The following is a 22,852-nucleotide window of genomic DNA, read 5'->3' as shown; positions in this document are numbered from 1 at the left end:
GCTGCTGCTTCTGCTGCTTCTGCTTCTGCTTGTGTCTGGCCGCTGTTGGAGCGTCCAGGCACAGGACTTCTGCTGCTGCTGACTAAATGGCCTCCTTAATTGGATCATTTGAGTAGCCAGCACACCTGTGCAGGTAGGGCATGACATGATAGGCAGCTGCCTTGATAGCGGGTGGGTGCTGAATGTTCCTAATTGACAAAATAAGATTAATGCTTATGAAGAAATATAAAATCTCATCCCTTCCCCAATATCGCGCCACACCCCTACCCCTTAATTCCCTGGTTGAACTTGATGGACATATGTCTTTTTTCGACCGTACTAACTATGTAACTATGTAACATAACATGGGGGGGGTCTCCTGGCTGTTCACACAGGTGTGTCATTGCTGTACATTGACCATGCATTGCTTCTGTGGTATTGCAAAGGCAAAGACAAATGCTTCCAGCCATCCATTGCACTAATGGATTGGTCATCAGCTGGCTGTCTATGTCCCGCATCAATATAGACCAAAGTACAGAGGGTTAGGCTATGCTATTGTGCACCTACCTGATGCATCAGAAGATGCGAGGCCCTTGCTAAATTCTGTGCACAGACTTTGAGATCTATACTTTAGACTGTATCTAAACCTGCTCCAACATGGACTGACATTCTGGCCTACTTTCAGCCGATGCGACTTGTCTGTCGCTGAACAGTCGCTTTTTATGTATTCAGCACCTATGTATAATGTTGTAAAAATGCTCTAGAAGCTAAAGTCGCAGAAATGTCACACATATTTGGCCTGCAACTTTCTGTGCGACAAATTCAGACAGGAAAAATCAGTATAAATCCTTAGAAAATTATCCCCCAGTGTCTCCATCTGCTGGCGGTATTGAATAAGCATTGCTGCACTGATGGGGTATGCATTAGACGAAAAAAAAGAAGAAAAAGAAGAATAATACGCCCAGAAAAGAGGCGAAAAGGAGAAAAACGTAAAAAAACGTGAAAAAAAAGTAAGAGGAAGAGAAGGGAAAAAAAGGTGGAAATGGGTTTAAAAGTGATTTCGGCGGAGAAATATATATATATATATATATATATATATATATATATATATATATACGCGCACACACACACATATATATAAACGTATTCTCCGTTGAGATATTGCAGCCGCTGCTGTGTCCAGGCCCAGGAGCCTTAGCACTGTGCTGTGATGTCACTCAATACCACTGACATCACTAGGTGTAAACAACATCTCTCCTTTGCTGTGTATGTGACTATGGAGCTGTTTGGTGATGTCGTCTATTATGGCCTTCATAGAAGCAACAGGAGATTGTTGCATCCATCTAGAACCCTCAGAACTACAGTGCTATGATGTCACTCACTTCCACAGGCCTTGCAGAGTGTAAACAACAACAACCCAGCTTTGTTGTGTATGTAACCATAGGGATTTGTGATGTCACCTAGAACCTTCACAGCAGCGACAGCTTTATGAGGAGCATCAGCACTGCTCTGCCTGAGCAGAACCATCACCGCCATAGGTTGTCAAATAACCCGGATTTAACCCACACAGGTAAGTCCAATGGGGTGCAGGCATGTCCTCTATGCTTACAGCTTCCCGTGGGTGTTGGTTTGATACCGTTTGGGGACAGCCAAGGAGGCATCTGCAGGCAACAAAGGTAGGTGTGTGCTTGTGTGTGTGTTTCCTATGCAGATCCTAAGCCCAGTGTCACATGCAAGTAGGAGGAGTAAGAAGGGTTCCTGGCAAATCCGGGTTATGGATTGCATTTAAAAAGGCCCCGTGGGAGTGCAATGGGCCCCTGTCTTGCTGCTTAGCAATAATGGTATGGGTTTAGGTTCTGCTGTGTGTACTGGTGGTTGACTGCCCCCCAGCCCAGAGTGTGCATGGAAAATTGTCTGGCAGCCTCCCTGACAGCAAGCAGTGATAGTGCCCATGAAGGGGACCTTGTTGGGCCCGCCCCTTTCACGGTTATCGCTTCTCGGCCTTTTGGCTAAGATCAAGTGTAGTATCTGTTATCAGTTTAATATCTGATACGTCCCCTATCTGGGGACCATATATTAAATGGATTTTTGAGAACGGGGGCCGATTTCGAAGCTTGCTTCCGTCGCCCTATGCATTGACCCGATATGGCAGTATCTTCGGGTACAGTGCACCACCCCCTTACAGGGTTAAAAAGAAAGATTCCTACTTTCATTGCTACCTGCTTGCTGGCTAGCCAGCTAGCCAGCCCTGTGGGCCTTGCTGCTGCTGCTGCAGCCAAAAAACAAAAGGTGGTGCTGCTGCTGCTTCTGCTGCTTCTGCTTCTGCTTGTGTCTGGCCGCTGTTGGAGCGTCCAGGCACAGGACTTCTGCTGCTGCTGACTAAATGGCCTCCTTAATTGGATCATTTGAGTAGCCAGCACACCTGTGCAGGTAGGGCATGACATGATAGGCAGCTGCCTTGATAGCGGGTGGGTGCTGAATGTTCCTAATTGACAAAATAAGATTAATGCTTATGAAGAAATATAAAATCTCATCCCTTCCCCAATATCGCGCCACACCCCTACCCCTTAATTCCCTGGTTGAACTTGATGGACATATGTCTTTTTTCGACCGTACTAACTATGTAACTATGTAACATAACATGGGGGGGGTCTCCTGGCTGTTCACACAGGTGTGTCATTGCTGTACATTGACCATGCATTGCTTCTGTGGTATTGCAAAGGCAAAGACAAATGCTTCCAGCCATCCATTGCACTAATGGATTGGTCATCAGCTGGCTGTCTATGTCCCGCATCAATATAGACCAAAGTACAGAGGGTTAGGCTATGCTATAGTGCACCTACCTGATGCATCAGAAGGTGCGAGGCCCTTGCTAAATTCTGTGCACAGACTTTGAGATCTATACTTTAGACTGTATCTAAACCTGCTCCAACATGGACTGACATTCTGGCCTACTTTCAGCCGATGCGACTTGTCTGTCGCTGAACAGTCGCTTTTTATGTATTCAGCACCTATGTATAATGTTGTAAAAATGCTCTAGAAGCTAAAGTCGCAGAAATGTCACACATATTTGGCCTGCAACTTTCTGTGCGACAAATTCAGACAGGAAAAATCAGTATAAATCCTTAGAAAATTATCCCCCAGTGTCTCCATCTGCTGGCGGTATTGAATAAGCATTGCTGCACTGATGGGGTATGCATTAGACGAAAAAAAAGAAGAAAAAGAAGAATAATACGCCCAGAAAAGAGGCGAAAAGGAGAAAAACGTAAAAAAACGTGAAAAAAAAGTAAGAGGAAGAGAAGGGAAAAAAAGGTGGAAATGGGTTTAAAAGTGATTTCGGCGGAGTATATATATATATATATATATATATATATATATATATATATATATATATATACGCGCACACACACACATATATATAAACGTATTCTCCGTTGAGATATTGCAGCCGCTGCTGTGTCCAGGCCCAGGAGCCTTAGCACTGTGCTGTGATGTCACTCAATACCACTGACATCACTAGGTGTAAACAACATCTCTCCTTTGCTGTGTATGTGACTATGGAGCTGTTTGGTGATGTCGTCTATTATGGCCTTCATAGAAGCAACAGGAGATTGTTGCATCCATCTAGAACCCTCAGAACTACAGTGCTATGATGTCACTCACTTCCACAGGCCTTGCAGAGTGTAAACAACAACAACCCAGCTTTGTTGTGTATGTAACCATAGGGATTTGTGATGTCACCTAGAACCTTCACAGCAGCGACAGCTTTATGAGGAGCATCAGCACTGCTCTGCCTGAGCAGAACCATCACCGCCATAGGTTGTCAAATAACCCGGATTTAACCCACACAGGTAAGTCCAATGGGGTGCAGGCATGTCCTCTATGCTTACAGCTTCCCGTGGGTGTTGGTTTGATACCGTTTGGGGACAGCCAAGGAGGCATCTGCAGGCAACAAAGGTAGGTGTGTGCTTGTGTGTGTGTTTCCTATGCAGATCCTAAGCCCAGTGTCACATGCAAGTAGGAGGAGTAAGAAGGGTTCCTGGCAAATCCGGGTTATGGATTGCATTTAAAAAGGCCCCGTGGGAGTGCAATGGGCCCCTGTCTTGCTGCTTAGCAATAATGGTATGGGTTTAGGTTCTGCTGTGTGTACTGGTGGTTGACTGCCCCCCAGCCCAGAGTGTGCATGGAAAATTGTCTGGCAGCCTCCCTGACAGCAAGCAGTGATAGTGCCCATGAAGGGGACCTTGTTGGGCCCGCCCCTTTCACGGTTATCGCTTCTCGGCCTTTTGGCTAAGATCAAGTGTAGTATCTGTTCTTATCAGTTTAATATCTGATACGTCCCCTATCTGGGGACCATATATTAAATGGATTTTTGAGAACGGGGGCCGATTTCGAAGCTTGCTTCCGTCGCCCTATGCATTGACCCGATATGGCAGTATCTTCGGGTACAGTGCACCACCCCCTTACAGGGTTAAAAAGAAAGATTCCTACTTTCATTGCTACCTGCTTGCTGGCTAGCCAGCTAGCCAGCCCTGTGGGCCTTGCTGCTGCTGCTGCAGCCAAAAAACAAAAGGTGGTGCTGCTGCTGCTTCTGCTGCTTCTGCTTCTGCTTGTGTCTGGCCGCTGTTGGAGCGTCCAGGCACAGGACTTCTGCTGCTGCTGACTAAATGGCCTCCTTAATTGGATCATTTGAGTAGCCAGCACACCTGTGCAGGTAGGGCATGACATGATAGGCAGCTGCCTTGATAGCGGGTGGGTGCTGAATGTTCCTAATTGACAAAATAAGATTAATGCTTATGAAGAAATATAAAATCTCATCCCTTCCCCAATATCGCGCCACACCCCTACCCCTTAATTCCCTGGTTGAACTTGATGGACATATGTCTTTTTTCGACCGTACTAACTATGTAACTATGTAACATAACATGGGGGGGGGTCTCCTGGCTGTTCACACAGGTGTGTCATTGCTGTACATTGACCATGCATTGCTTCTGTGGTATTGCAAAGGCAAAGACAAATGCTTCCAGCCATCCATTGCACTAATGGATTGGTCATCAGCTGGCTGTCTATGTCCCGCATCAATATAGACCAAAGTACAGAGGGTTAGGCTATGCTATTGTGCACCTACCTGATGCATCAGAAGGTGCGAGGCCCTTGCTAAATTCTGTGCACAGACTTTGAGATCTATACTTTAGACTGTATCTAAACCTGCTCCAACATGGACTGACATTCTGGCCTACTTTCAGCCGATGCGACTTGTCTGTCGCTGAACAGTCGCTTTTTATGTATTCAGCACCTATGTATAATGTTGTAAAAATGCTCTAGAAGCTAAAGTCGCAGAAATGTCACACATATTTGGCCTGCAACTTTCTGTGCGACAAATTCAGACAGGAAAAATCAGTATAAATCCTTAGAAAATTATCCCCCAGTGTCTCCATCTGCTGGCGGTATTGAATAAGCATTGCTGCACTGATGGGGTATGCATTAGACGAAAAAAAAGAAGAAAAAGAAGAATAATACGCCCAGAAAAGAGGCGAAAAGGAGAAAAACGTAAAAAAACGTGAAAAAAAAGTAAGAGGAAGAGAAGGGAAAAAAAGGTGGAAATGGGTTTAAAAGTGATTTCGGCGGAGAAATATAGATATATATATATATATATATATATATATATATATATATATATATATATACGCGCACACACACACATATATATAAACGTATTCTCCGTTGAGATATTGCAGCCGCTGCTGTGTCCAGGCCCAGGAGCCTTAGCACTGTGCTGTGATGTCACTCAATACCACTGACATCACTAGGTGTAAACAACATCTCTCCTTTGCTGTGTATGTGACTATGGAGCTGTTTGGTGATGTCGTCTATTATGGCCTTCATAGAAGCAACAGGAGATTGTTGCATCCATCTAGAACCCTCAGAACTACAGTGCTATGATGTCACTCACTTCCACAGGCCTTGCAGAGTGTAAACAACAACAACCCAGCTTTGTTGTGTATGTAACCATAGGGATTTGTGATGTCACCTAGAACCTTCACAGCAGCGACAGCTTTATGAGGAGCATCAGCACTGCTCTGCCTGAGCAGAACCATCACCGCCATAGGTTGTCAAATAACCCGGATTTAACCCACACAGGTAAGTCCAATGGGGTGCAGGCATGTCCTCTATGCTTACAGCTTCCCGTGGGTGTTGGTTTGATACCGTTTGGGGACAGCCAAGGAGGCATCTGCAGGCAACAAAGGTAGGTGTGTGCTTGTGTGTGTGTTTCCTATGCAGATCCTAAGCCCAGTGTCACATGCAAGTAGGAGGAGTAAGAAGGGTTCCTGGCAAATCCGGGTTATGGATTGCATTTAAAAAGGCCCCGTGGGAGTGCAATGGGCCCCTGTCTTGCTGCTTAGCAATAATGGTATGGGTTTAGGTTCTGCTGTGTGTACTGGTGGTTGACTGCCCCCCAGCCCAGAGTGTGCATGGAAAATTGTCTGGCAGCCTCCCTGACAGCAAGCAGTGATAGTGCCCATGAAGGGGACCTTGTTGGGCCCGCCCCTTTCACGGTTATCGCTTCTCGGCCTTTTGGCTAAGATCAAGTGTAGTATCTGTTCTTATCAGTTTAATATCTGATACGTCCCCTATCTGGGGACCATATATTAAATGGATTTTTGAGAACGGGGGCCGATTTCGAAGCTTGCTTCCGTCGCCCTATGCATTGACCCGATATGGCAGTATCTTCGGGTACAGTGCACCACCCCCTTACAGGGTTAAAAAGAAAGATTCCTACTTTCATTGCTACCTGCTTGCTGGCTAGCCAGCTAGCCAGCCCTGTGGGCCTTGCTGCTGCTGCTGCAGCCAAAAAACAAAAGGTGGTGCTGCTGCTGCTTCTGCTGCTTCTGCTTCTGCTTGTGTCTGGCCGCTGTTGGAGCGTCCAGGCACAGGACTTCTGCTGCTGCTGACTAAATGGCCTCCTTAATTGGATCATTTGAGTAGCCAGCACACCTGTGCAGGTAGGGCATGACATGATAGGCAGCTGCCTTGATAGCGGGTGGGTGCTGAATGTTCCTAATTGACAAAATAAGATTAATGCTTATGAAGAAATATAAAATCTCATCCCTTCCCCAATATCGCGCCACACCCCTACCCCTTAATTCCCTGGTTGAACTTGATGGACATATGTCTTTTTTCGACCGTACTAACTATGTAACTATGTAACATAACATGGGGGGGGTCTCCTGGCTGTTCACACAGGTGTGTCATTGCTGTACATTGACCATGCATTGCTTCTGTGGTATTGCAAAGGCAAAGACAAATGCTTCCAGCCATCCATTGCACTAATGGATTGGTCATCAGCTGGCTGTCTATGTCCCGCATCAATATAGACCAAAGTACAGAGGGTTAGGCTATGCTATTGTGCACCTACCTGATGCATCAGAAGGTGCGAGGCCCTTGCTAAATTCTGTGCACAGACTTTGAGATCTATACTTTAGACTGTATCTAAACCTGCTCCAACATGGACTGACATTCTGGCCTACTTTCAGCCGATGCGACTTGTCTGTCGCTGAACAGTCGCTTTTTATGTATTCAGCACCTATGTATAATGTTGTAAAAATGCTCTAGAAGCTAAAGTCGCAGAAATGTCACACATATTTGGCCTGCAACTTTCTGTGCGACAAATTCAGACAGGAAAAATCAGTATAAATCCTTAGAAAATTATCCCCCAGTGTCTCCATCTGCTGGCGGTATTGAATAAGCATTGCTGCACTGATGGGGTATGCATTAGACGAAAAAAAAGAAGAAAAAGAAGAATAATACGCCCAGAAAAGAGGCGAAAAGGAGAAAAACTTAAAAAAACGTGAAAAAAAAGTAAGAGGAAGAGAAGGGAAAAAAAGGTGGAAATGGGTTTAAAAGTGATTTCGGCGGAGAAATATATATATATATATATATATATATATATATATATATATATATATATACGCGCACACACACACATATATATAAACGTATTCTCCGTTGAGATATTGCAGCCGCTGCTGTGTCCAGGCCCAGGAGCCTTAGCACTGTGCTGTGATGTCACTCAATACCACTGACATCACTAGGTGTAAACAACATCTCTCCTTTGCTGTGTATGTGACTATGGAGCTGTTTGGTGATGTCGTCTATTATGGCCTTCATAGAAGCAACAGGAGATTGTTGCATCCATCTAGAACCCTCAGAACTACAGTGCTATGATGTCACTCACTTCCACAGGCCTTGCAGAGTGTAAACAACAACAACCCAGCTTTGTTGTGTATGTAACCATAGGGATTTGTGATGTCACCTAGAACCTTCACAGCAGCGACAGCTTTATGAGGAGCATCAGCACTGCTCTGCCTGAGCAGAACCATCACCGCCATAGGTTGTCAAATAACCCGGATTTAACCCACACAGGTAAGTCCAATGGGGTGCAGGCATGTCCTCTATGCTTACAGCTTCCCGTGGGTGTTGGTTTGATACCGTTTGGGGACAGCCAAGGAGGCATCTGCAGGCAACAAAGGTAGGTGTGTGCTTGTGTGTGTGTTTCCTATGCAGATCCTAAGCCCAGTGTCACATGCAAGTAGGAGGAGTAAGAAGGGTTCCTGGCAAATCCGGGTTATGGATTGCATTTAAAAAGGCCCCGTGGGAGTGCAATGGGCCCCTGTCTTGCTGCTTAGCAATAATGGTATGGGTTTAGGTTCTGCTGTGTGTACTGGTGGTTGACTGCCCCCCAGCCCAGAGTGTGCATGGAAAATTGTCTGGCAGCCTCCCTGACAGCAAGCAGTGATAGTGCCCATGAAGGGGACCTTGTTGGGCCCGCCCCTTTCACGGTTATCGCTTCTCGGCCTTTTGGCTAAGATCAAGTGTAGTATCTGTTCTTATCAGTTTAATATCTGATACGTCCCCTATCTGGGGACCATATATTAAATGGATTTTTGAGAACGGGGGCCGATTTCGAAGCTTGCTTCCGTCGCCCTATGCATTGACCCGATATGGCAGTATCTTCGGGTACAGTGCACCACCCCCTTACAGGGTTAAAAAGAAAGATTCCTACTTTCATTGCTACCTGCTTGCTGGCTAGCCAGCTAGCCAGCCCTGTGGGCCTTGCTGCTGCTGCTGCAGCCAAAAAACAAAAGGTGGTGCTGCTGCTGCTTCTGCTGCTTCTGCTTCTGCTTGTGTCTGGCCGCTGTTGGAGCGTCCAGGCACAGGACTTCTGCTGCTGCTGACTAAATGGCCTCCTTAATTGGATCATTTGAGTAGCCAGCACACCTGTGCAGGTAGGGCATGACATGATAGGCAGCTGCCTTGATAGCGGGTGGGTGCTGAATGTTCCTAATTGACAAAATAAGATTAATGCTTATGAAGAAATATAAAATCTCATCCCTTCCCCAATATCGCGCCACACCCCTACCCCTTAATTCCCTGGTTGAACTTGATGGACATATGTCTTTTTTCGACCGTACTAACTATGTAACTATGTAACATAACATGGGGGGGGTCTCCTGGCTGTTCACACAGGTGTGTCATTGCTGTACATTGACCATGCATTGCTTCTGTGGTATTGCAAAGGCAAAGACAAATGCTTACAGCCATCCATTGCACTACTGGATTGGTCATCAGCTGGCTGTCTATGTCCCGCATCAATATAGACCAAAGTACAGAGGGTTAGGCTATGCTATTGTGCACCTACCTGATGCATCAGAAGGTGCGAGGCCCTTGCTAAATTCTGTGCACAGACTTTGAGATCTATACTTTAGACTGTATCTAAACCTGCTCCAACATGGACTGACATTCTGGCCTACTTTCAGCCGATGCGACTTGTCTGTCGCTGAACAGTCGCTTTTTATGTATTCAGCACCTATGTATAATGTTGTAAAAATGCTCTAGAAGCTAAAGTCGCAGAAATGTCACACATATTTGGCCTGCAACTTTCTGTGCGACAAATTCAGACAGGAAAAATCAGTATAAATCCTTAGAAAATTATCCCCCAGTGTCTCCATCTGCTGGCGGTATTGAATAAGCATTGCTGCACTGATGGGGTATGCATTAGACGAAAAAAAAGAAGAAAAAGAAGAATAATACGCCCAGAAAAGAGGCGAAAAGGAGAAAAACGTAAAAAAACGTGAAAAAAAAGTAAGAGGAAGAGAAGGGAAAAAAAGGTGGAAATGGGTTTAAAAGTGATTTCGGCGGAGAAATATATATATATATATATATATATATATATATATATATATATATACGCGCACACACACACATATATATAAACGTATTCTCCGTTGAGATATTGCAGCCGCTGCTGTGTCCAGGCCCAGGAGCCTTAGCACTGTGCTGTGATGTCACTCAATACCACTGACATCACTAGGTGTAAACAACATCTCTCCTTTGCTGTGTATGTGACTATGGAGCTGTTTGGTGATGTCGTCTATTATGGCCTTCATAGAAGCAACAGGAGATTGTTGCATCCATCTAGAACCCTCAGAACTACAGTGCTATGATGTCACTCACTTCCACAGGCCTTGCAGAGTGTAAACAACAACAACCCAGCTTTGTTGTGTATGTAACCATAGGGATTTGTGATGTCACCTAGAACCTTCACAGCAGCGACAGCTTTATGAGGAGCATCAGCACTGCTCTGCCTGAGCAGAACCATCACAGCCATAGGTTGTCAAATAACCCGGATTTAACCCACACAGGTAAGTCCAATGGGGTGCAGGCATGTCCTCTATGCTTACAGCTTCCCGTGGGTGTTGGTTTGATACCGTTTGGGGACAGCCAAGGAGGCATCTGCAGGCAACAAAGGTAGGTGTGTGCTTGTGTGTGTGTTTCCTATGCAGATCCTAAGCCCAGTGTCACATGCAAGTAGGAGGAGTAAGAAGGGTTCCTGGCAAATCCGGGTTATGGATTGCATTTAAAAAGGCCCCGTGGGAGTGCAATGGGCCCCTGTCTTGCTGCTTAGCAATAATGGTATGGGTTTAGGTTCTGCTGTGTGTACTGGTGGTTGACTGCCCCCCAGCCCAGAGTGTGCATGGAAAATTGTCTGGCAGCCTCCCTGACAGCAAGCAGTGATAGTGCCCATGAAGGGGACCTTGTTGGGCCCGCCCCTTTCACGGTTATCGCTTCTCGGCCTTTTGGCTAAGATCAAGTGTAGTATCTGTTCTTATCAGTTTAATATCTGATACGTCCCCTATCTGGGGACCATATATTAAATGGATTTTTGAGAACGGGGGCCGATTTCGAAGCTTGCTTCCGTCGCCCTATGCATTGACCCGATATGGCAGTATCTTCGGGTACAGTGCACCACCCCCTTACAGGGTTAAAAAGAAAGATTCCTACTTTCATTGCTACCTGCTTGCTGGCTAGCCAGCTAGCCAGCCCTGTGGGCCTTGCTGCTGCTGCTGCAGCCAAAAAACAAAAGGTGGTGCTGCTGCTGCTTCTGCTGCTTCTGCTTCTGCTTGTGTCTGGCCGCTGTTGGAGCGTCCAGGCACAGGACTTCTGCTGCTGCTGACTAAATGGCCTCCTTAATTGGATCATTTGAGTAGCCAGCACACCTGTGCAGGTAGGGCATGACATGATAGGCAGCTGCCTTGATAGCGGGTGGGTGCTGAATGTTCCTAATTGACAAAATAAGATTAATGCTTATGAAGAAATATAAAATCTCATCCCTTCCCCAATATCGCGCCACACCCCTACCCCTTAATTCCCTGGTTGAACTTGATGGACATATGTCTTTTTTCGACCGTACTAACTATGTAACTATGTAACATAACATGGGGGGGGTCTCCTGGCTGTTCACACAGGTGTGTCATTGCTGTACATTGACCATGCATTGCTTCTGTGGTATTGCAAAGGCAAAGACAAATGCTTCCAGCCATCCATTGCACTAATGGATTGGTCATCAGCTGGCTGTCTATGTCCCGCATCAATATAGACCAAAGTACAGAGGGTTAGGCTATGCTATTGTGCACCTACCTGATGCATCAGAAGGTGCGAGGCCCTTGCTAAATTCTGTGCACAGACTTTGAGATCTATACTTTAGACTGTATCTAAACCTGCTCCAACATGGACTGACATTCTGGCCTACTTTCAGCCGATGCGACTTGTCTGTCGCTGAACAGTCGCTTTTTATGTATTCAGCACCTATGTATAATGTTGTAAAAATGCTCTAGAAGCTAAAGTCGCAGAAATGTCACACATATTTGGCCTGCAACTTTCTGTGCGACAAATTCAGACAGGAAAAATCAGTATAAATCCTTAGAAAATTATCCCCCAGTGTCTCCATCTGCTGGCGGTATTGAATAAGCATTGCTGCACTGATGGGGTATGCATTAGACGAAAAAAAAGAAGAAAAAGAAGAATAATACGCCCAGAAAAGAGGCGAAAAGGAGAAAAACGTAAAAAAACGTGAAAAAAAAGTAAGAGGAAGAGAAGGGAAAAAAAGGTGGAAATGGGTTTAAAAGTGATTTCGGCGGAGAAATATATATATATATATATATATATATATATATATATATATATACGCGCACACACACACATATATATAAACGTATTCTCCGTTGAGATATTGCAGCCGCTGCTGTGTCCAGGCCCAGGAGCCTTAGCACTGTGCTGTGATGTCACTCAATACCACTGACATCACTAGGTGTAAACAACATCTCTCCTTTGCTGTGTATGTGACTATGGAGCTGTTTGGTGATGTCGTCTATTATGGCCTTCATAGAAGCAACAGGAGATTGTTGCATCCATCTAGAACCCTCAGAACTACAGTGCTATGATGTCACTCACTTCCACAGGCCTTGCAGAGTGTAAACAACAACAACCCAGCTTTGTTGTGTATGTAACCATAGGGATTTGTGATGTCACCTAGAACCTTCACAGCAGCGACAGCTTTATGAGGAGCATCAGCACTGCTCTGCCTGAGCAGAACCATCACCGCCATAGGTTGTCAAATAACCCGGATTTAACCCACACAGGTAAGTCCAATGGGGTGCAGGCATGTCCTCTATGCTTACAGCTTCCCGTGGGTGTTGGTTTGATACCGTTTGGGGACAGCCAAGGAGGCATCTGCAGGCAACAAAGGTAGGTGTGTGCTTGTGTGTGTGTTTCCTATGCAGATCCTAAGCCCAGTGTCACATGCAAGTAGGAGGAGTAAGAAGGGTTCCTGGCAAATCCGGGTTATGGATTGCATTTAAAAAGGCCCCGTGGGAGTGCAATGGGCCCCTGTCTTGCTGCTTAGCAATAATGGTATGGGTTTAGGTTCTGCTGTGTGTACTGGTGGTTGACTGCCCCCCAGCCCAGAGTGTGCATGGAAAATTGTCTGGCAGCCTCCCTGACAGCAAGCAGTGATAGTGCCCATGAAGGGGACCTTGTTGGGCCCGCCCCTTTCACGGTTATCGCTTCTCGGCCTTTTGGCTAAGATCAAGTGTAGTAATACAGGAGATCTGGTCAGAAGGTACTCGGGTACCCCTCTCCTCGGCCTTGTGGGATCGCCCAGGTTTATTGCCTGGGCTTCACCCACTTGTTGCTATTGGGGAGAGGGCCTAGTCCCAGGGTAACGAGTGGCGATCGCCTCTCAAGACCTTCGGGTGGAGAGAGGTTAGAACCATGGATGATGATCCGGATCCAGGTTCTGTGCCGGCATACGCAAGGATCAAAAACACCGTGAGAGTCATTCTCACGGATGATACCAAAAGGGCGGACGATTTGAAATTTGTAGTAGAGGACGTGCTCGGAGGAGTTTTCGGAATACAGAAGGGCGAGATATTGGCAATCCAGGACTACCCGAAGCGTAAAATTTTTGATGTGACGTTCACACAAAATGGCATCCACAGAGATTTTGTTACCAGAGCTGCTGCGAGTAAAGACAAAAAGCTTCAGGGTGTCCGGATTATTGAGCACGTTCTAGACGATATTAAGCTGGTGGTAGTAAAGATGTATTCCCCTTTCGCCAACCTACACGATGTTGAGTTGTTTTTACAAGTCTATTTTAGTAAGGTTGAGTGCAGAGGAAAAATCATGAACAGCTGTGGCATCTGGACATCTAAGTGGAGATTTCAGGTTACATGCAAAAAAGATGACAGATTGCCAGGGGGAATACAACTACCACCAGCTCGTTTTAAAATAAATAATATGTGTGGCGACCTCTTTTATGCGGGGATGCCAAGCTACTGCAGGAAGTGTCACAGATATGGACACACAAAAGAAAACTGTGAAAGTACATGCAAAAAATGTGGTAGCACACAGCACGAGACAGAGAAATGCACAAGAGGAGGGAGGTGCAATTTCTGTCAACAATTCGGTCACCTTTTCTCCTCTTGTCCCCACAGACATAGGACGGAGCAGCAGTGGCAACCCTGGAGGCAGCAAGGACAGCAACCGGGACACCAGCCGAGGCAAGCAGAGCCAGTGATTACCCCCCCACAAGAGGTAAGCGGTGAGATGGAGAAGGAGAAAGACCCCCCTCAGGCAAAAGGAGGGGACCCTAAAGAGCAGAGGATGGCCAAAAAACGTGCAAGTGGTGAAAAAACTGGCCCCCAGGAGCATGCTGGGTTAAGAGAGGAGCGGACGGCGGCTGAATCCGCTCCTCAGCAACCTCTGGCTCAGGGTCCCCCTGAGAGCGATGATCCGGGTGGAGAGGTGAAGGTTAAAAGGCGGAGGGGCTCCAGAAGACTCTATTCGGAGGCGGTCCAGGGGGAGCCGATGGAAGTACCTGCGGATGCAGGGAACCCAAGTGACGTTCCTCCACAGGTCCCCATAGGGGATACCCCCCCTCCTCCCTGCCAGGAGGAGGTTTCAGGGGTGACCGTCTCTGAGGTACCAGAGACGGAACTAAGTGAACACCCGACCCCTATGGAGGGGCAAGAGGTGGAAGAACCCAATGAGTCTGGAGCCCTGATTGCCAGGATGCCCGAGAACAACTATGCCTCAATCATGATGGAGGAGGGGGGTCGGCTGAGTGATGGTGCCTCCTCTCCTGCTTCCTCTATGCGTACAGTTGAGTCAGATTTTGGGGGGTATGAGGCTTCGGAGGGGGAATCAGAGGTGTAAGACATTTTCTTGTACATTCCCATGGCTGAGTTGTCCGGTCTGTCCTTGAACGTGAGAAGTGTGAGCGCCAGAGTAAGAAGGGTTGCCCTATTTAATTACTTGTCGGTTTTTGCTGCTTCCGTCCTTTTCCTGCAGGAATGTGGCATCCCGCACAGATTAAATTATAAAGAATATGAAGATGATTGGGTGCACGGTCCATCAGTCTGGTCTGGATCAAATGAGTCCAGATCAGCAGGGGTCGCCATACTTTTTAAAGGGAACGTTTTAATTGAGAGTTTTAACGAAATTTTACCAGGCAGAATTTTATTGGTCAGCGCTTTTATTAATGGTATTAAATGGCAGTTTTTAAATTTTTATGGTTCTCCTGATAAGAATGAAAGAATAAAAATGTTGGAGATTTTACCCCTTTTTATTAACAATTCTAGTCCTCTTGTTTTATCAGGTGATTTTAATTGTATTTTAAGGGGAGAACGCCGTTTTTCGAACGCAGTGAGTAGGAACTATGATAAGATGTCTTTTATGTTAAAAAACTTGATTTTAGATTTTAATCTCACTGATGTTTTTAAAAAATGTAATTTTAACGTACCAGAGGAAGACGGTGTTACCTGGAGCAATGCAAGCTGTAGCTCCAGGATAGATTTTATTTTTTGTTCTTATCAAGTACTGCCTTTTAACTGTGATCTTTTTACCAATGTTTTTTCTGACCATAAATTATTGTATTTTAAAGTTAAAAGTGATTTTAAAAGGAGAACTGGTAGGAATGCCTGGAAGTTAAACGTGTCCCTTTTAGAAGATCCGCAGGTTTTATCAGATTTTATCACCTTTTACAAGGAATGCAGACGAGTAAAAGACCCCAACACTCCCACCAGTATCTGGTGGGAAAAAATGAAACTAAAAATAAAAGAATTTTTTATCCGTGTTGGGGTTAGGAAAGCTAAAGAAAAACGTGAATTTTATAATATCCTAAATACTCGTCTGCAAACCCTGTACAAATTCAGAGCACATGGGATGGAGGTGGAGAAGGAGGTACATGATCTTAAAAAAGAAATAACTAAGTGCCTGGAGCAGAAAGGAAAAGAAATTATCTTTAGGTCTCGAATACAGCATCTTGAGGAAAACGAGACCTGCTCCAGGTATTTTTTTAAGAAAATACATGAAAATAGAAGGTTAATAGAAAACATTGAAGGAGTGAATGATGTACAGGGTATTTTAAAAAAGGTGCAAGAGTTTTATGCGGATCTTTTTAATGTAAAACACATTGATGAATGTTTTATGAATGACTCGTTAAAGGAGATCACCAATTTTTTAGATCCTGTCTCACAGTCTTTTTTATTGCAGAATATTTCAGAGCAGGAGATTTTAGAGACCGTCAAGAGTTTTAAAACAGGTAAAGTGCCTGGGCCGGATGGTATACCCATTGAATTTTATGTTACTTTTTATGGTATTTTAAAAGAAGATTTGTTCTCCCTTTTTACGGAAGTCTTTAAGTCTAAAATCCTCCCAGGCTCATGGAAGAAGGGTGATGTCTCCCTGCTATTCAAAAAGGGAGACCGGTCGGAACTCAAAAACTGGAGACCAATCACCCTTCTGAACTGCGACTATAAAATAATGGCGAAACTGTGTGCTAACCGCTTAAAGAACGTAATCCATAAAATAATTCATACAAACCAAGTCTGTGGGGTGCCTGGGAGGAGTTTATGGGAGAACCTAAACCTTTTAAAGGATGTAATTAGCGACACCAAATTAAGAAAAGGAAAGCTGGCGGTTTTATCCATAGATTTTGAAAAAGCTTTCGACAGGGTGTCACATTTTTATCTTTTTAAGGTTTTAGAGAAAATGGGTATACCTGATGGCTTTTTATTGTCTCTTAGAGCTTTTTATGATAACTGTACTAGTAAAATTTTAGTAAATGGTTTTAAGACACAGGGCGTGATTTTAAATTCCGGAGTGAAGCAGGGGTGTCCCTTGTCCCCACTACTCTTCATTTGCGCAATAGAGCCTCTTTTATGTACAATACGAAAGGATAAGCAGATCCATGGAGTCCCCCTGCCAGGAGGAGGGGGACTAGAGGCGAAGGTAGTGGGGTACATGGACGATGTTGCGGTGTTTTGCAGGGACACCCCATCGCTTCAGAAGACGCTAAAACAGATTCAATATTTTAATTGTGCCTCCGGTTTTAAAGTCAATTTTAACAAAAGTAACATTTTAAACATAGGCGGAATGCCTTTGTATGATGTGCCCGTCCCTGTGTCTGAGTCGGTGCAGATTTTAGGTGTCTCCTTTGACGAGTCTAATAATGGTTTTAATAGCTGGGACTTGGTGGCTCAAAAAATAAATAAGAAAATATGTATGTGGAACATGCGAGAACTTACAATGGAAGGGAAGGTTTTAATTACAAAAATGGTGCTTTTACCTATTTTATTGTATTTAAGTCTGGTTTTCCCACCCCCCGAAATGGTTCTAAAGAAAATAACAAAAGCTTGTTTTACTTTCTTTTGGAGTTCTAAGAGCGAAAAATTAAAGAGACAAATTGTGATAAAACCGAACTCCAGGGGCGGTAAGGATTTTCCAGATTTTAAAGCTTTCCTTTTAATAAAGTTTTTTAGCATGTGTTTTACTACTGTTTTTAAAGATAGCTACTGGTCTTATTTTGTTCGTTTTAATACTGGTTATTTTATGCGGAGGAACGGCTGGTTTTCTACAGTTTTAAGTTGCCCTTATTCTTTGAATTTACCCCCTCAATACATGATTTTAGGAAAAATTTTAAACTTATATAATTTTAAAGGTAAAAGTGTTCAGGATCTGTGCAATAGCAAAAAACTACTAAAGGAAATAAAAGAAACCAGTACCGTGACTCCCATCAAAAATTTTAACGAACAGAAGTGTGTACAGATTTGGAAGATGTTGAGTATTAATTATCTTTTTAATTCACAGAAGGACCTGGCCTGGAGCTGCGCACACGAGTGTCTTCCATGCCGGGCATTCCAGCACCGAAGAGGATTATCCAACTCTGCAACCTGCCCGAGGGAGGGATGCCGACAAGAGGAGACCGTGCACCATCTAATATGGACTTGTTTTTACTCTCAGAAAATATGGACAAAGATACTCCCTCTGGTAAAAAGGATAACTGGACTAAAAGACTTAAATATTGCAGTGGTTTTTTATGGTTGCCTGGAATGCCCAACACGGACTCAAGAGACTATTGCATGGAAGATCATAAACTGTGTGAAGGCAGCTCTGTGGAAGGCCAGGAATATTTTATTGTTCAAGCATGAGGTTTTATCTGTGAAGGACATTTTATCTATCTGTTTTTATGAAATGTACCAGTACTATCTTTTAGACAAGAAGAGATTTCCGCTTTTATCTAGAAAATGGTTTTTAAAAGAATGGAATTCTATCTTGTAAAGCCACCAAGTGCCCATTTTATGTTTTAATATGTTGTAAATATGTTATTTATATGTAACTGTATTTATTGACATATTTGCACAACTTTGTTAACATTATTTAATTTTTAATAAAGTTTGCCCCCGTAAGGGTAGTCAAGTTAAAAAAAAAAATCTGTTCTTATCAGTTTAATATCTGATACGTCCCCTATCTGGGGACCATATATTAAATGGATTTTTGAGAACGGGGGCCGATTTCGAAGCTTGCTTCCGTCGCCCTATGCATTGACCCGATATGGCAGTATCTTCGGGTACAGTGCACCACCCCCTTACAGGGTTAAAAAGAAAGATTCCTACTTTCATTGCTACCTGCTTGCTGGCTAGCCAGCTAGCCAGCCCTGTGGGCCTTGCTGCTGCTGCTGCAGCCAAAAAACAAAAGGTGGTGCTGCTGCTGCTTCTGCTGCTTCTGCTTCTGCTTGTGTCTGGCCGCTGTTGGAGCGTCCAGGCACAGGACTTCTGCTGCTGCTGACTAAATGGCCTCCTTAATTGGATCATTTGAGTAGCCAGCACACCTGTGCAGGTAGGGCATGACATGATAGGCAGCTGCCTTGATAGCGGGTGGGTGCTGAATGTTCCTAATTGACAAAATAAGATTAATGCTTATGAAGAAATATAAAATCTCATCCCTTCCCCAATATCGCGCCACACCCCTACCCCTTAATTCCCTGGTTGAACTTGATGGACATATGTCTTTTTTCGACCGTACTAACTATGTAACTATGTAACATAACATGGGGGGGGGTCTCCTGGCTGTTCACACAGGTGTGTCATTGCTGTACATTGACCATGCATTGCTTCTGTGGTATTGCAAAGGCAAAGACAAATGCTTCCAGCCATCCATTGCACTAATGGATTGGTCATCAGCTGGCTGTCTATGTCCCGCATCAATATAGACCAAAGTACAGAGGGTTAGGCTATGCTATTGTGCACCTACCTGATGCATCAGAAGGTGCGAGGCCCTTGCTAAATTCTGTGCACAGACTTTGAGATCTATACTTTAGACTGTATCTAAACCTGCTCCAACATGGACTGACATTCTGGCCTACTTTCAGCCGATGCGACTTGTCTGTCGCTGAACAGTCGCTTTTTATGTATTCAGCACCTATGTATAATGTTGTAAAAATGCTCTAGAAGCTAAAGTCGCAGAAATGTCACACATATTTGGCCTGCAACTTTCTGTGCGACAAATTCAGACAGGAAAAATCAGTATAAATCCTTAGAAAATTATCCCCCAGTGTCTCCATCTGCTGGCGGTATTGAATAAGCATTGCTGCACTGATGGGGTATGCATTAGACGAAAAAAAAGAAGAAAAAGAAGAATAATACGCCCAGAAAAGAGGCGAAAAGGAGAAAAACGTAAAAAAACGTGAAAAAAAAGTAAGAGGAAGAGAAGGGAAAAAAAGGTGGAAATGGGTTTAAAAGTGATTTCGGCGGAGAAATATATATATATATATATATATATATATATATATATATATACGCGCACACACACACATATATATAAACGTATTCTCCGTTGAGATATTGCAGCCGCTGCTGTGTCCAGGCCCAGGAGCCTTAGCACTGTGCTGTGATGTCACTCAATACCACTGACATCACTAGGTGTAAACAACATCTCTCCTTTGCTGTGTATGTGACTATGGAGCTGTTTGGTGATGTCGTCTATTATGGCCTTCATAGAAGCAACAGGAGATTGTTGCATCCATCTAGAACCCTCAGAACTACAGTGCTATGATGTCACTCACTTCCACAGGCCTTGCAGAGTGTAAACAACAACAACCCAGCTTTGTTGTGTATGTAACCATAGGGATTTGTGATGTCACCTAGAACCTTCACAGCAGCGACAGCTTTATGAGGAGCATCAGCACTGCTCTGCCTGAGCAGAACCATCACCGCCATAGGTTGTCAAATAACCCGGATTTAACCCACACAGGTAAGTCCAATGGGGTGCAGGCATGTCCTCTATGCTTACAGCTTCCCGTGGGTGTTGGTTTGATACCGTTTGGGGACAGCCAAGGAGGCATCTGCAGGCAACAAAGGTAGGTGTGTGCTTGTGTGTGTGTTTCCTATGCAGATCCTAAGCCCAGTGTCACATGCAAGTAGGAGGAGTAAGAAGGGTTCCTGGCAAATCCGGGTTATGGATTGCATTTAAAAAGGCCCCGTGGGAGTGCAATTAGCAATAATGGTATGGGTTTAGGTTCTGCTGTGTGTACTGGTGGTTGACTGCCCCCCAGCCCAGAGTGTGCATGGAAAATTGTCTGGCAGCCTCCCTGACAGCAAGCAGTGATAGTGCCCATGAAGGGGACCTTGTTGGGCCCGCCCCTTTCACGGTTATCGCTTCTCGGCCTTTTGGCTAAGATCAAGTGTAGTATCTGTTCTTATCAGTTTAATATCTGATACGTCCCCTATCTGGGGACCATATATTAAATGGATTTTTGAGAACGGGGGCCGATTTCGAAGCTTGCTTCCGTCGCCCTATGCATTGACCCGATATGGCAGTATCTTCGGGTACAGTGCACCACCCCCTTACAGGGTTAAAAAGAAAGATTCCTACTTTCATTGCTACCTGCTTGCTGGCTAGCCAGCTAGCCAGCCCTGTGGGCCTTGCTGCTGCTGCTGCAGCCAAAAAACAAAAGGTGGTGCTGCTGCTGCTTCTGCTGCTTCTGCTTCTGCTTGTGTCTGGCCGCTGTTGGAGCGTCCAGGCACAGGACTTCTGCTGCTGCTGACTAAATGGCCTCCTTAATTGGATCATTTGAGTAGCCAGCACACCTGTGCAGGTAGGGCATGACATGATAGGCAGCTGCCTTGATAGCGGGTGGGTGCTGAATGTTCCTAATTGACAAAATAAGATTAATGCTTATGAAGAAATATAAAATCTCATCCCTTCCCCAATATCGCGCCACACCCCTACCCCTTAATTCCCTGGTTGAACTTGATGGACATATGTCTTTTTTCGACCGTACTAACTATGTAACTATGTAACATAACATGGGGGGGGTCTCCTGGCTGTTCACACAGGTGTGTCATTGCTGTACATTGACCATGCATTGCTTCTGTGGTATTGCAAAGGCAAAGACAAATGCTTCCAGCCATCCATTGCACTAATGGATTGGTCATCAGCTGGCTGTCTATGTCCCACATCAATATAGACCAAAGTACAGAGGGTTAGGCTATGCTATTGTGCACCTACCTGATGCATCAGAAGGTGCGAGGCCCTTGCTAAATTCTGTGCACAGACTTTGAGATCTATACTTTAGACTGTATCTAAACCTGCTCCAACATGGACTGACATTCTGGCCTACTTTCAGCCGATGCGACTTGTCTGTCGCTGAACAGTCGCTTTTTATGTATTCAGCACCTATGTATAATGTTGTAAAAATGCTCTAGAAGCTAAAGTCGCAGAAATGTCACACATATTTGGCCTGCAACTTTCTGTGCGACAAATTCAGACAGGAAAAATCAGTATAAATCCTTAGAAAATTATCCCCCAGTGTCTCCATCTGCTGGCGGTATTGAATAAGCATTGCTGCACTGATGGGGTATGCATTAGACGAAAAAAAAGAAGAAAAAGAAGAATAATACGCCCAGAAAAGAGGCGAAAAGGAGAAAAACGTAAAAAAACGTGAAAAAAAAGTAAGAGGAAGAGAAGGGAAAAAAAGGTGGAAATGGGTTTAAAAGTGATTTCGGCGGAGAAATATATATATATATATATATATATATATATATATATATATATATATACGCGCACACACACACATATATATAAACGTATTCTCCGTTGAGATATTGCAGCCGCTGCTGTGTCCAGGCCCAGGAGCCTTAGCACTGTGCTGTGATGTCACTCAATACCACTGACATCACTAGGTGTAAACAACATCTCTCCTTTGCTGTGTATGTGACTATGGAGCTGTTTGGTGATGTCGTCTATTATGGCCTTCATAGAAGCAACAGGAGATTGTTGCATCCATCTAGAACCCTCAGAACTACAGTGCTATGATGTCACTCACTTCCACAGGCCTTGCAGAGTGTAAACAACAACAACCCAGCTTTGTTGTGTATGTAACCATAGGGATTTGTGATGTCACCTAGAACCTTCACAGCAGCGACAGCTTTATGAGGAGCATCAGCACTGCTCTGCCTGAGCAGAACCATCACCGCCATAGGTTGTCAAATAACCCGGATTTAACCCACACAGGTAAGTCCAATGGGGTGCAGGCATGTCCTCTATGCTTACAGCTTCCCGTGGGTGTTGGTTTGATACCGTTTGGGGACAGCCAAGGAGGCATCTGCAGGCAACAAAGGTAGGTGTGTGCTTGTGTGTGTGTTTCCTATGCAGATCCTAAGCCCAGTGTCACATGCAAGTAGGAGGAGTAAGA

The 22,852-nt window shown here is 44.7% G+C and overlaps 6 non-coding genes and 2 pseudogenes across 6 annotated transcripts; all 8 read left to right on the top strand.

The window, feature by feature from the left end:
* The first annotated feature begins 1,968 nt into the window (after positions 1 to 1,968).
* LOC130331123 (U2 spliceosomal RNA) lies at positions 1,969 to 2,156 on the top strand. Its single transcript, XR_008874088.1, has one exon. It is a non-coding gene; the product is annotated as a U2 spliceosomal RNA (small nuclear RNA).
* A 2,093-nt stretch (positions 2,157 to 4,249) lies between these two features.
* On the top strand, positions 4,250 to 4,440 carry LOC130331151 (U2 spliceosomal RNA). Its single transcript, XR_008874104.1, has one exon. It is a non-coding gene; the product is annotated as a U2 spliceosomal RNA (small nuclear RNA).
* A 2,099-nt stretch (positions 4,441 to 6,539) lies between these two features.
* Positions 6,540 to 6,730, top strand: LOC130331149 (U2 spliceosomal RNA). Its single transcript, XR_008874103.1, has one exon. It is a non-coding gene; the product is annotated as a U2 spliceosomal RNA (small nuclear RNA).
* A 2,092-nt stretch (positions 6,731 to 8,822) lies between these two features.
* On the top strand, positions 8,823 to 9,013 carry LOC130331148 (U2 spliceosomal RNA). The gene has a single exon (XR_008874102.1). It is a non-coding gene; the product is annotated as a U2 spliceosomal RNA (small nuclear RNA).
* Positions 9,014 to 11,101: 2,088 nt separating this feature from the next.
* On the top strand, positions 11,102 to 11,292 carry LOC130331147 (U2 spliceosomal RNA). The gene has a single exon (XR_008874101.1). It is a non-coding gene; the product is annotated as a U2 spliceosomal RNA (small nuclear RNA).
* Positions 11,293 to 13,378: 2,086 nt separating this feature from the next.
* Positions 13,379 to 13,511, top strand: LOC130331137 (U2 spliceosomal RNA; annotated as a pseudogene).
* Positions 13,512 to 18,537: 5,026 nt separating this feature from the next.
* LOC130331129 (U2 spliceosomal RNA) lies at positions 18,538 to 18,743 on the top strand (annotated as a pseudogene).
* Positions 18,744 to 20,809: 2,066 nt separating this feature from the next.
* Positions 20,810 to 21,000, top strand: LOC130331146 (U2 spliceosomal RNA). The gene has a single exon (XR_008874100.1). It is a non-coding gene; the product is annotated as a U2 spliceosomal RNA (small nuclear RNA).
* The last annotated feature ends 1,852 nt before the right edge of the window (positions 21,001 to 22,852 follow it).

The sequence above is a fragment of the Hyla sarda genome, unplaced genomic scaffold (assembly GCF_029499605.1).
Source record: "Hyla sarda isolate aHylSar1 unplaced genomic scaffold, aHylSar1.hap1 scaffold_346, whole genome shotgun sequence".
Taxonomy (NCBI): domain Eukaryota; kingdom Metazoa; phylum Chordata; class Amphibia; order Anura; family Hylidae; genus Hyla; species Hyla sarda.
Note: the sequence above shows the minus strand (reverse complement) of the source record. Positions and strands in the feature narration are given on the sequence as shown.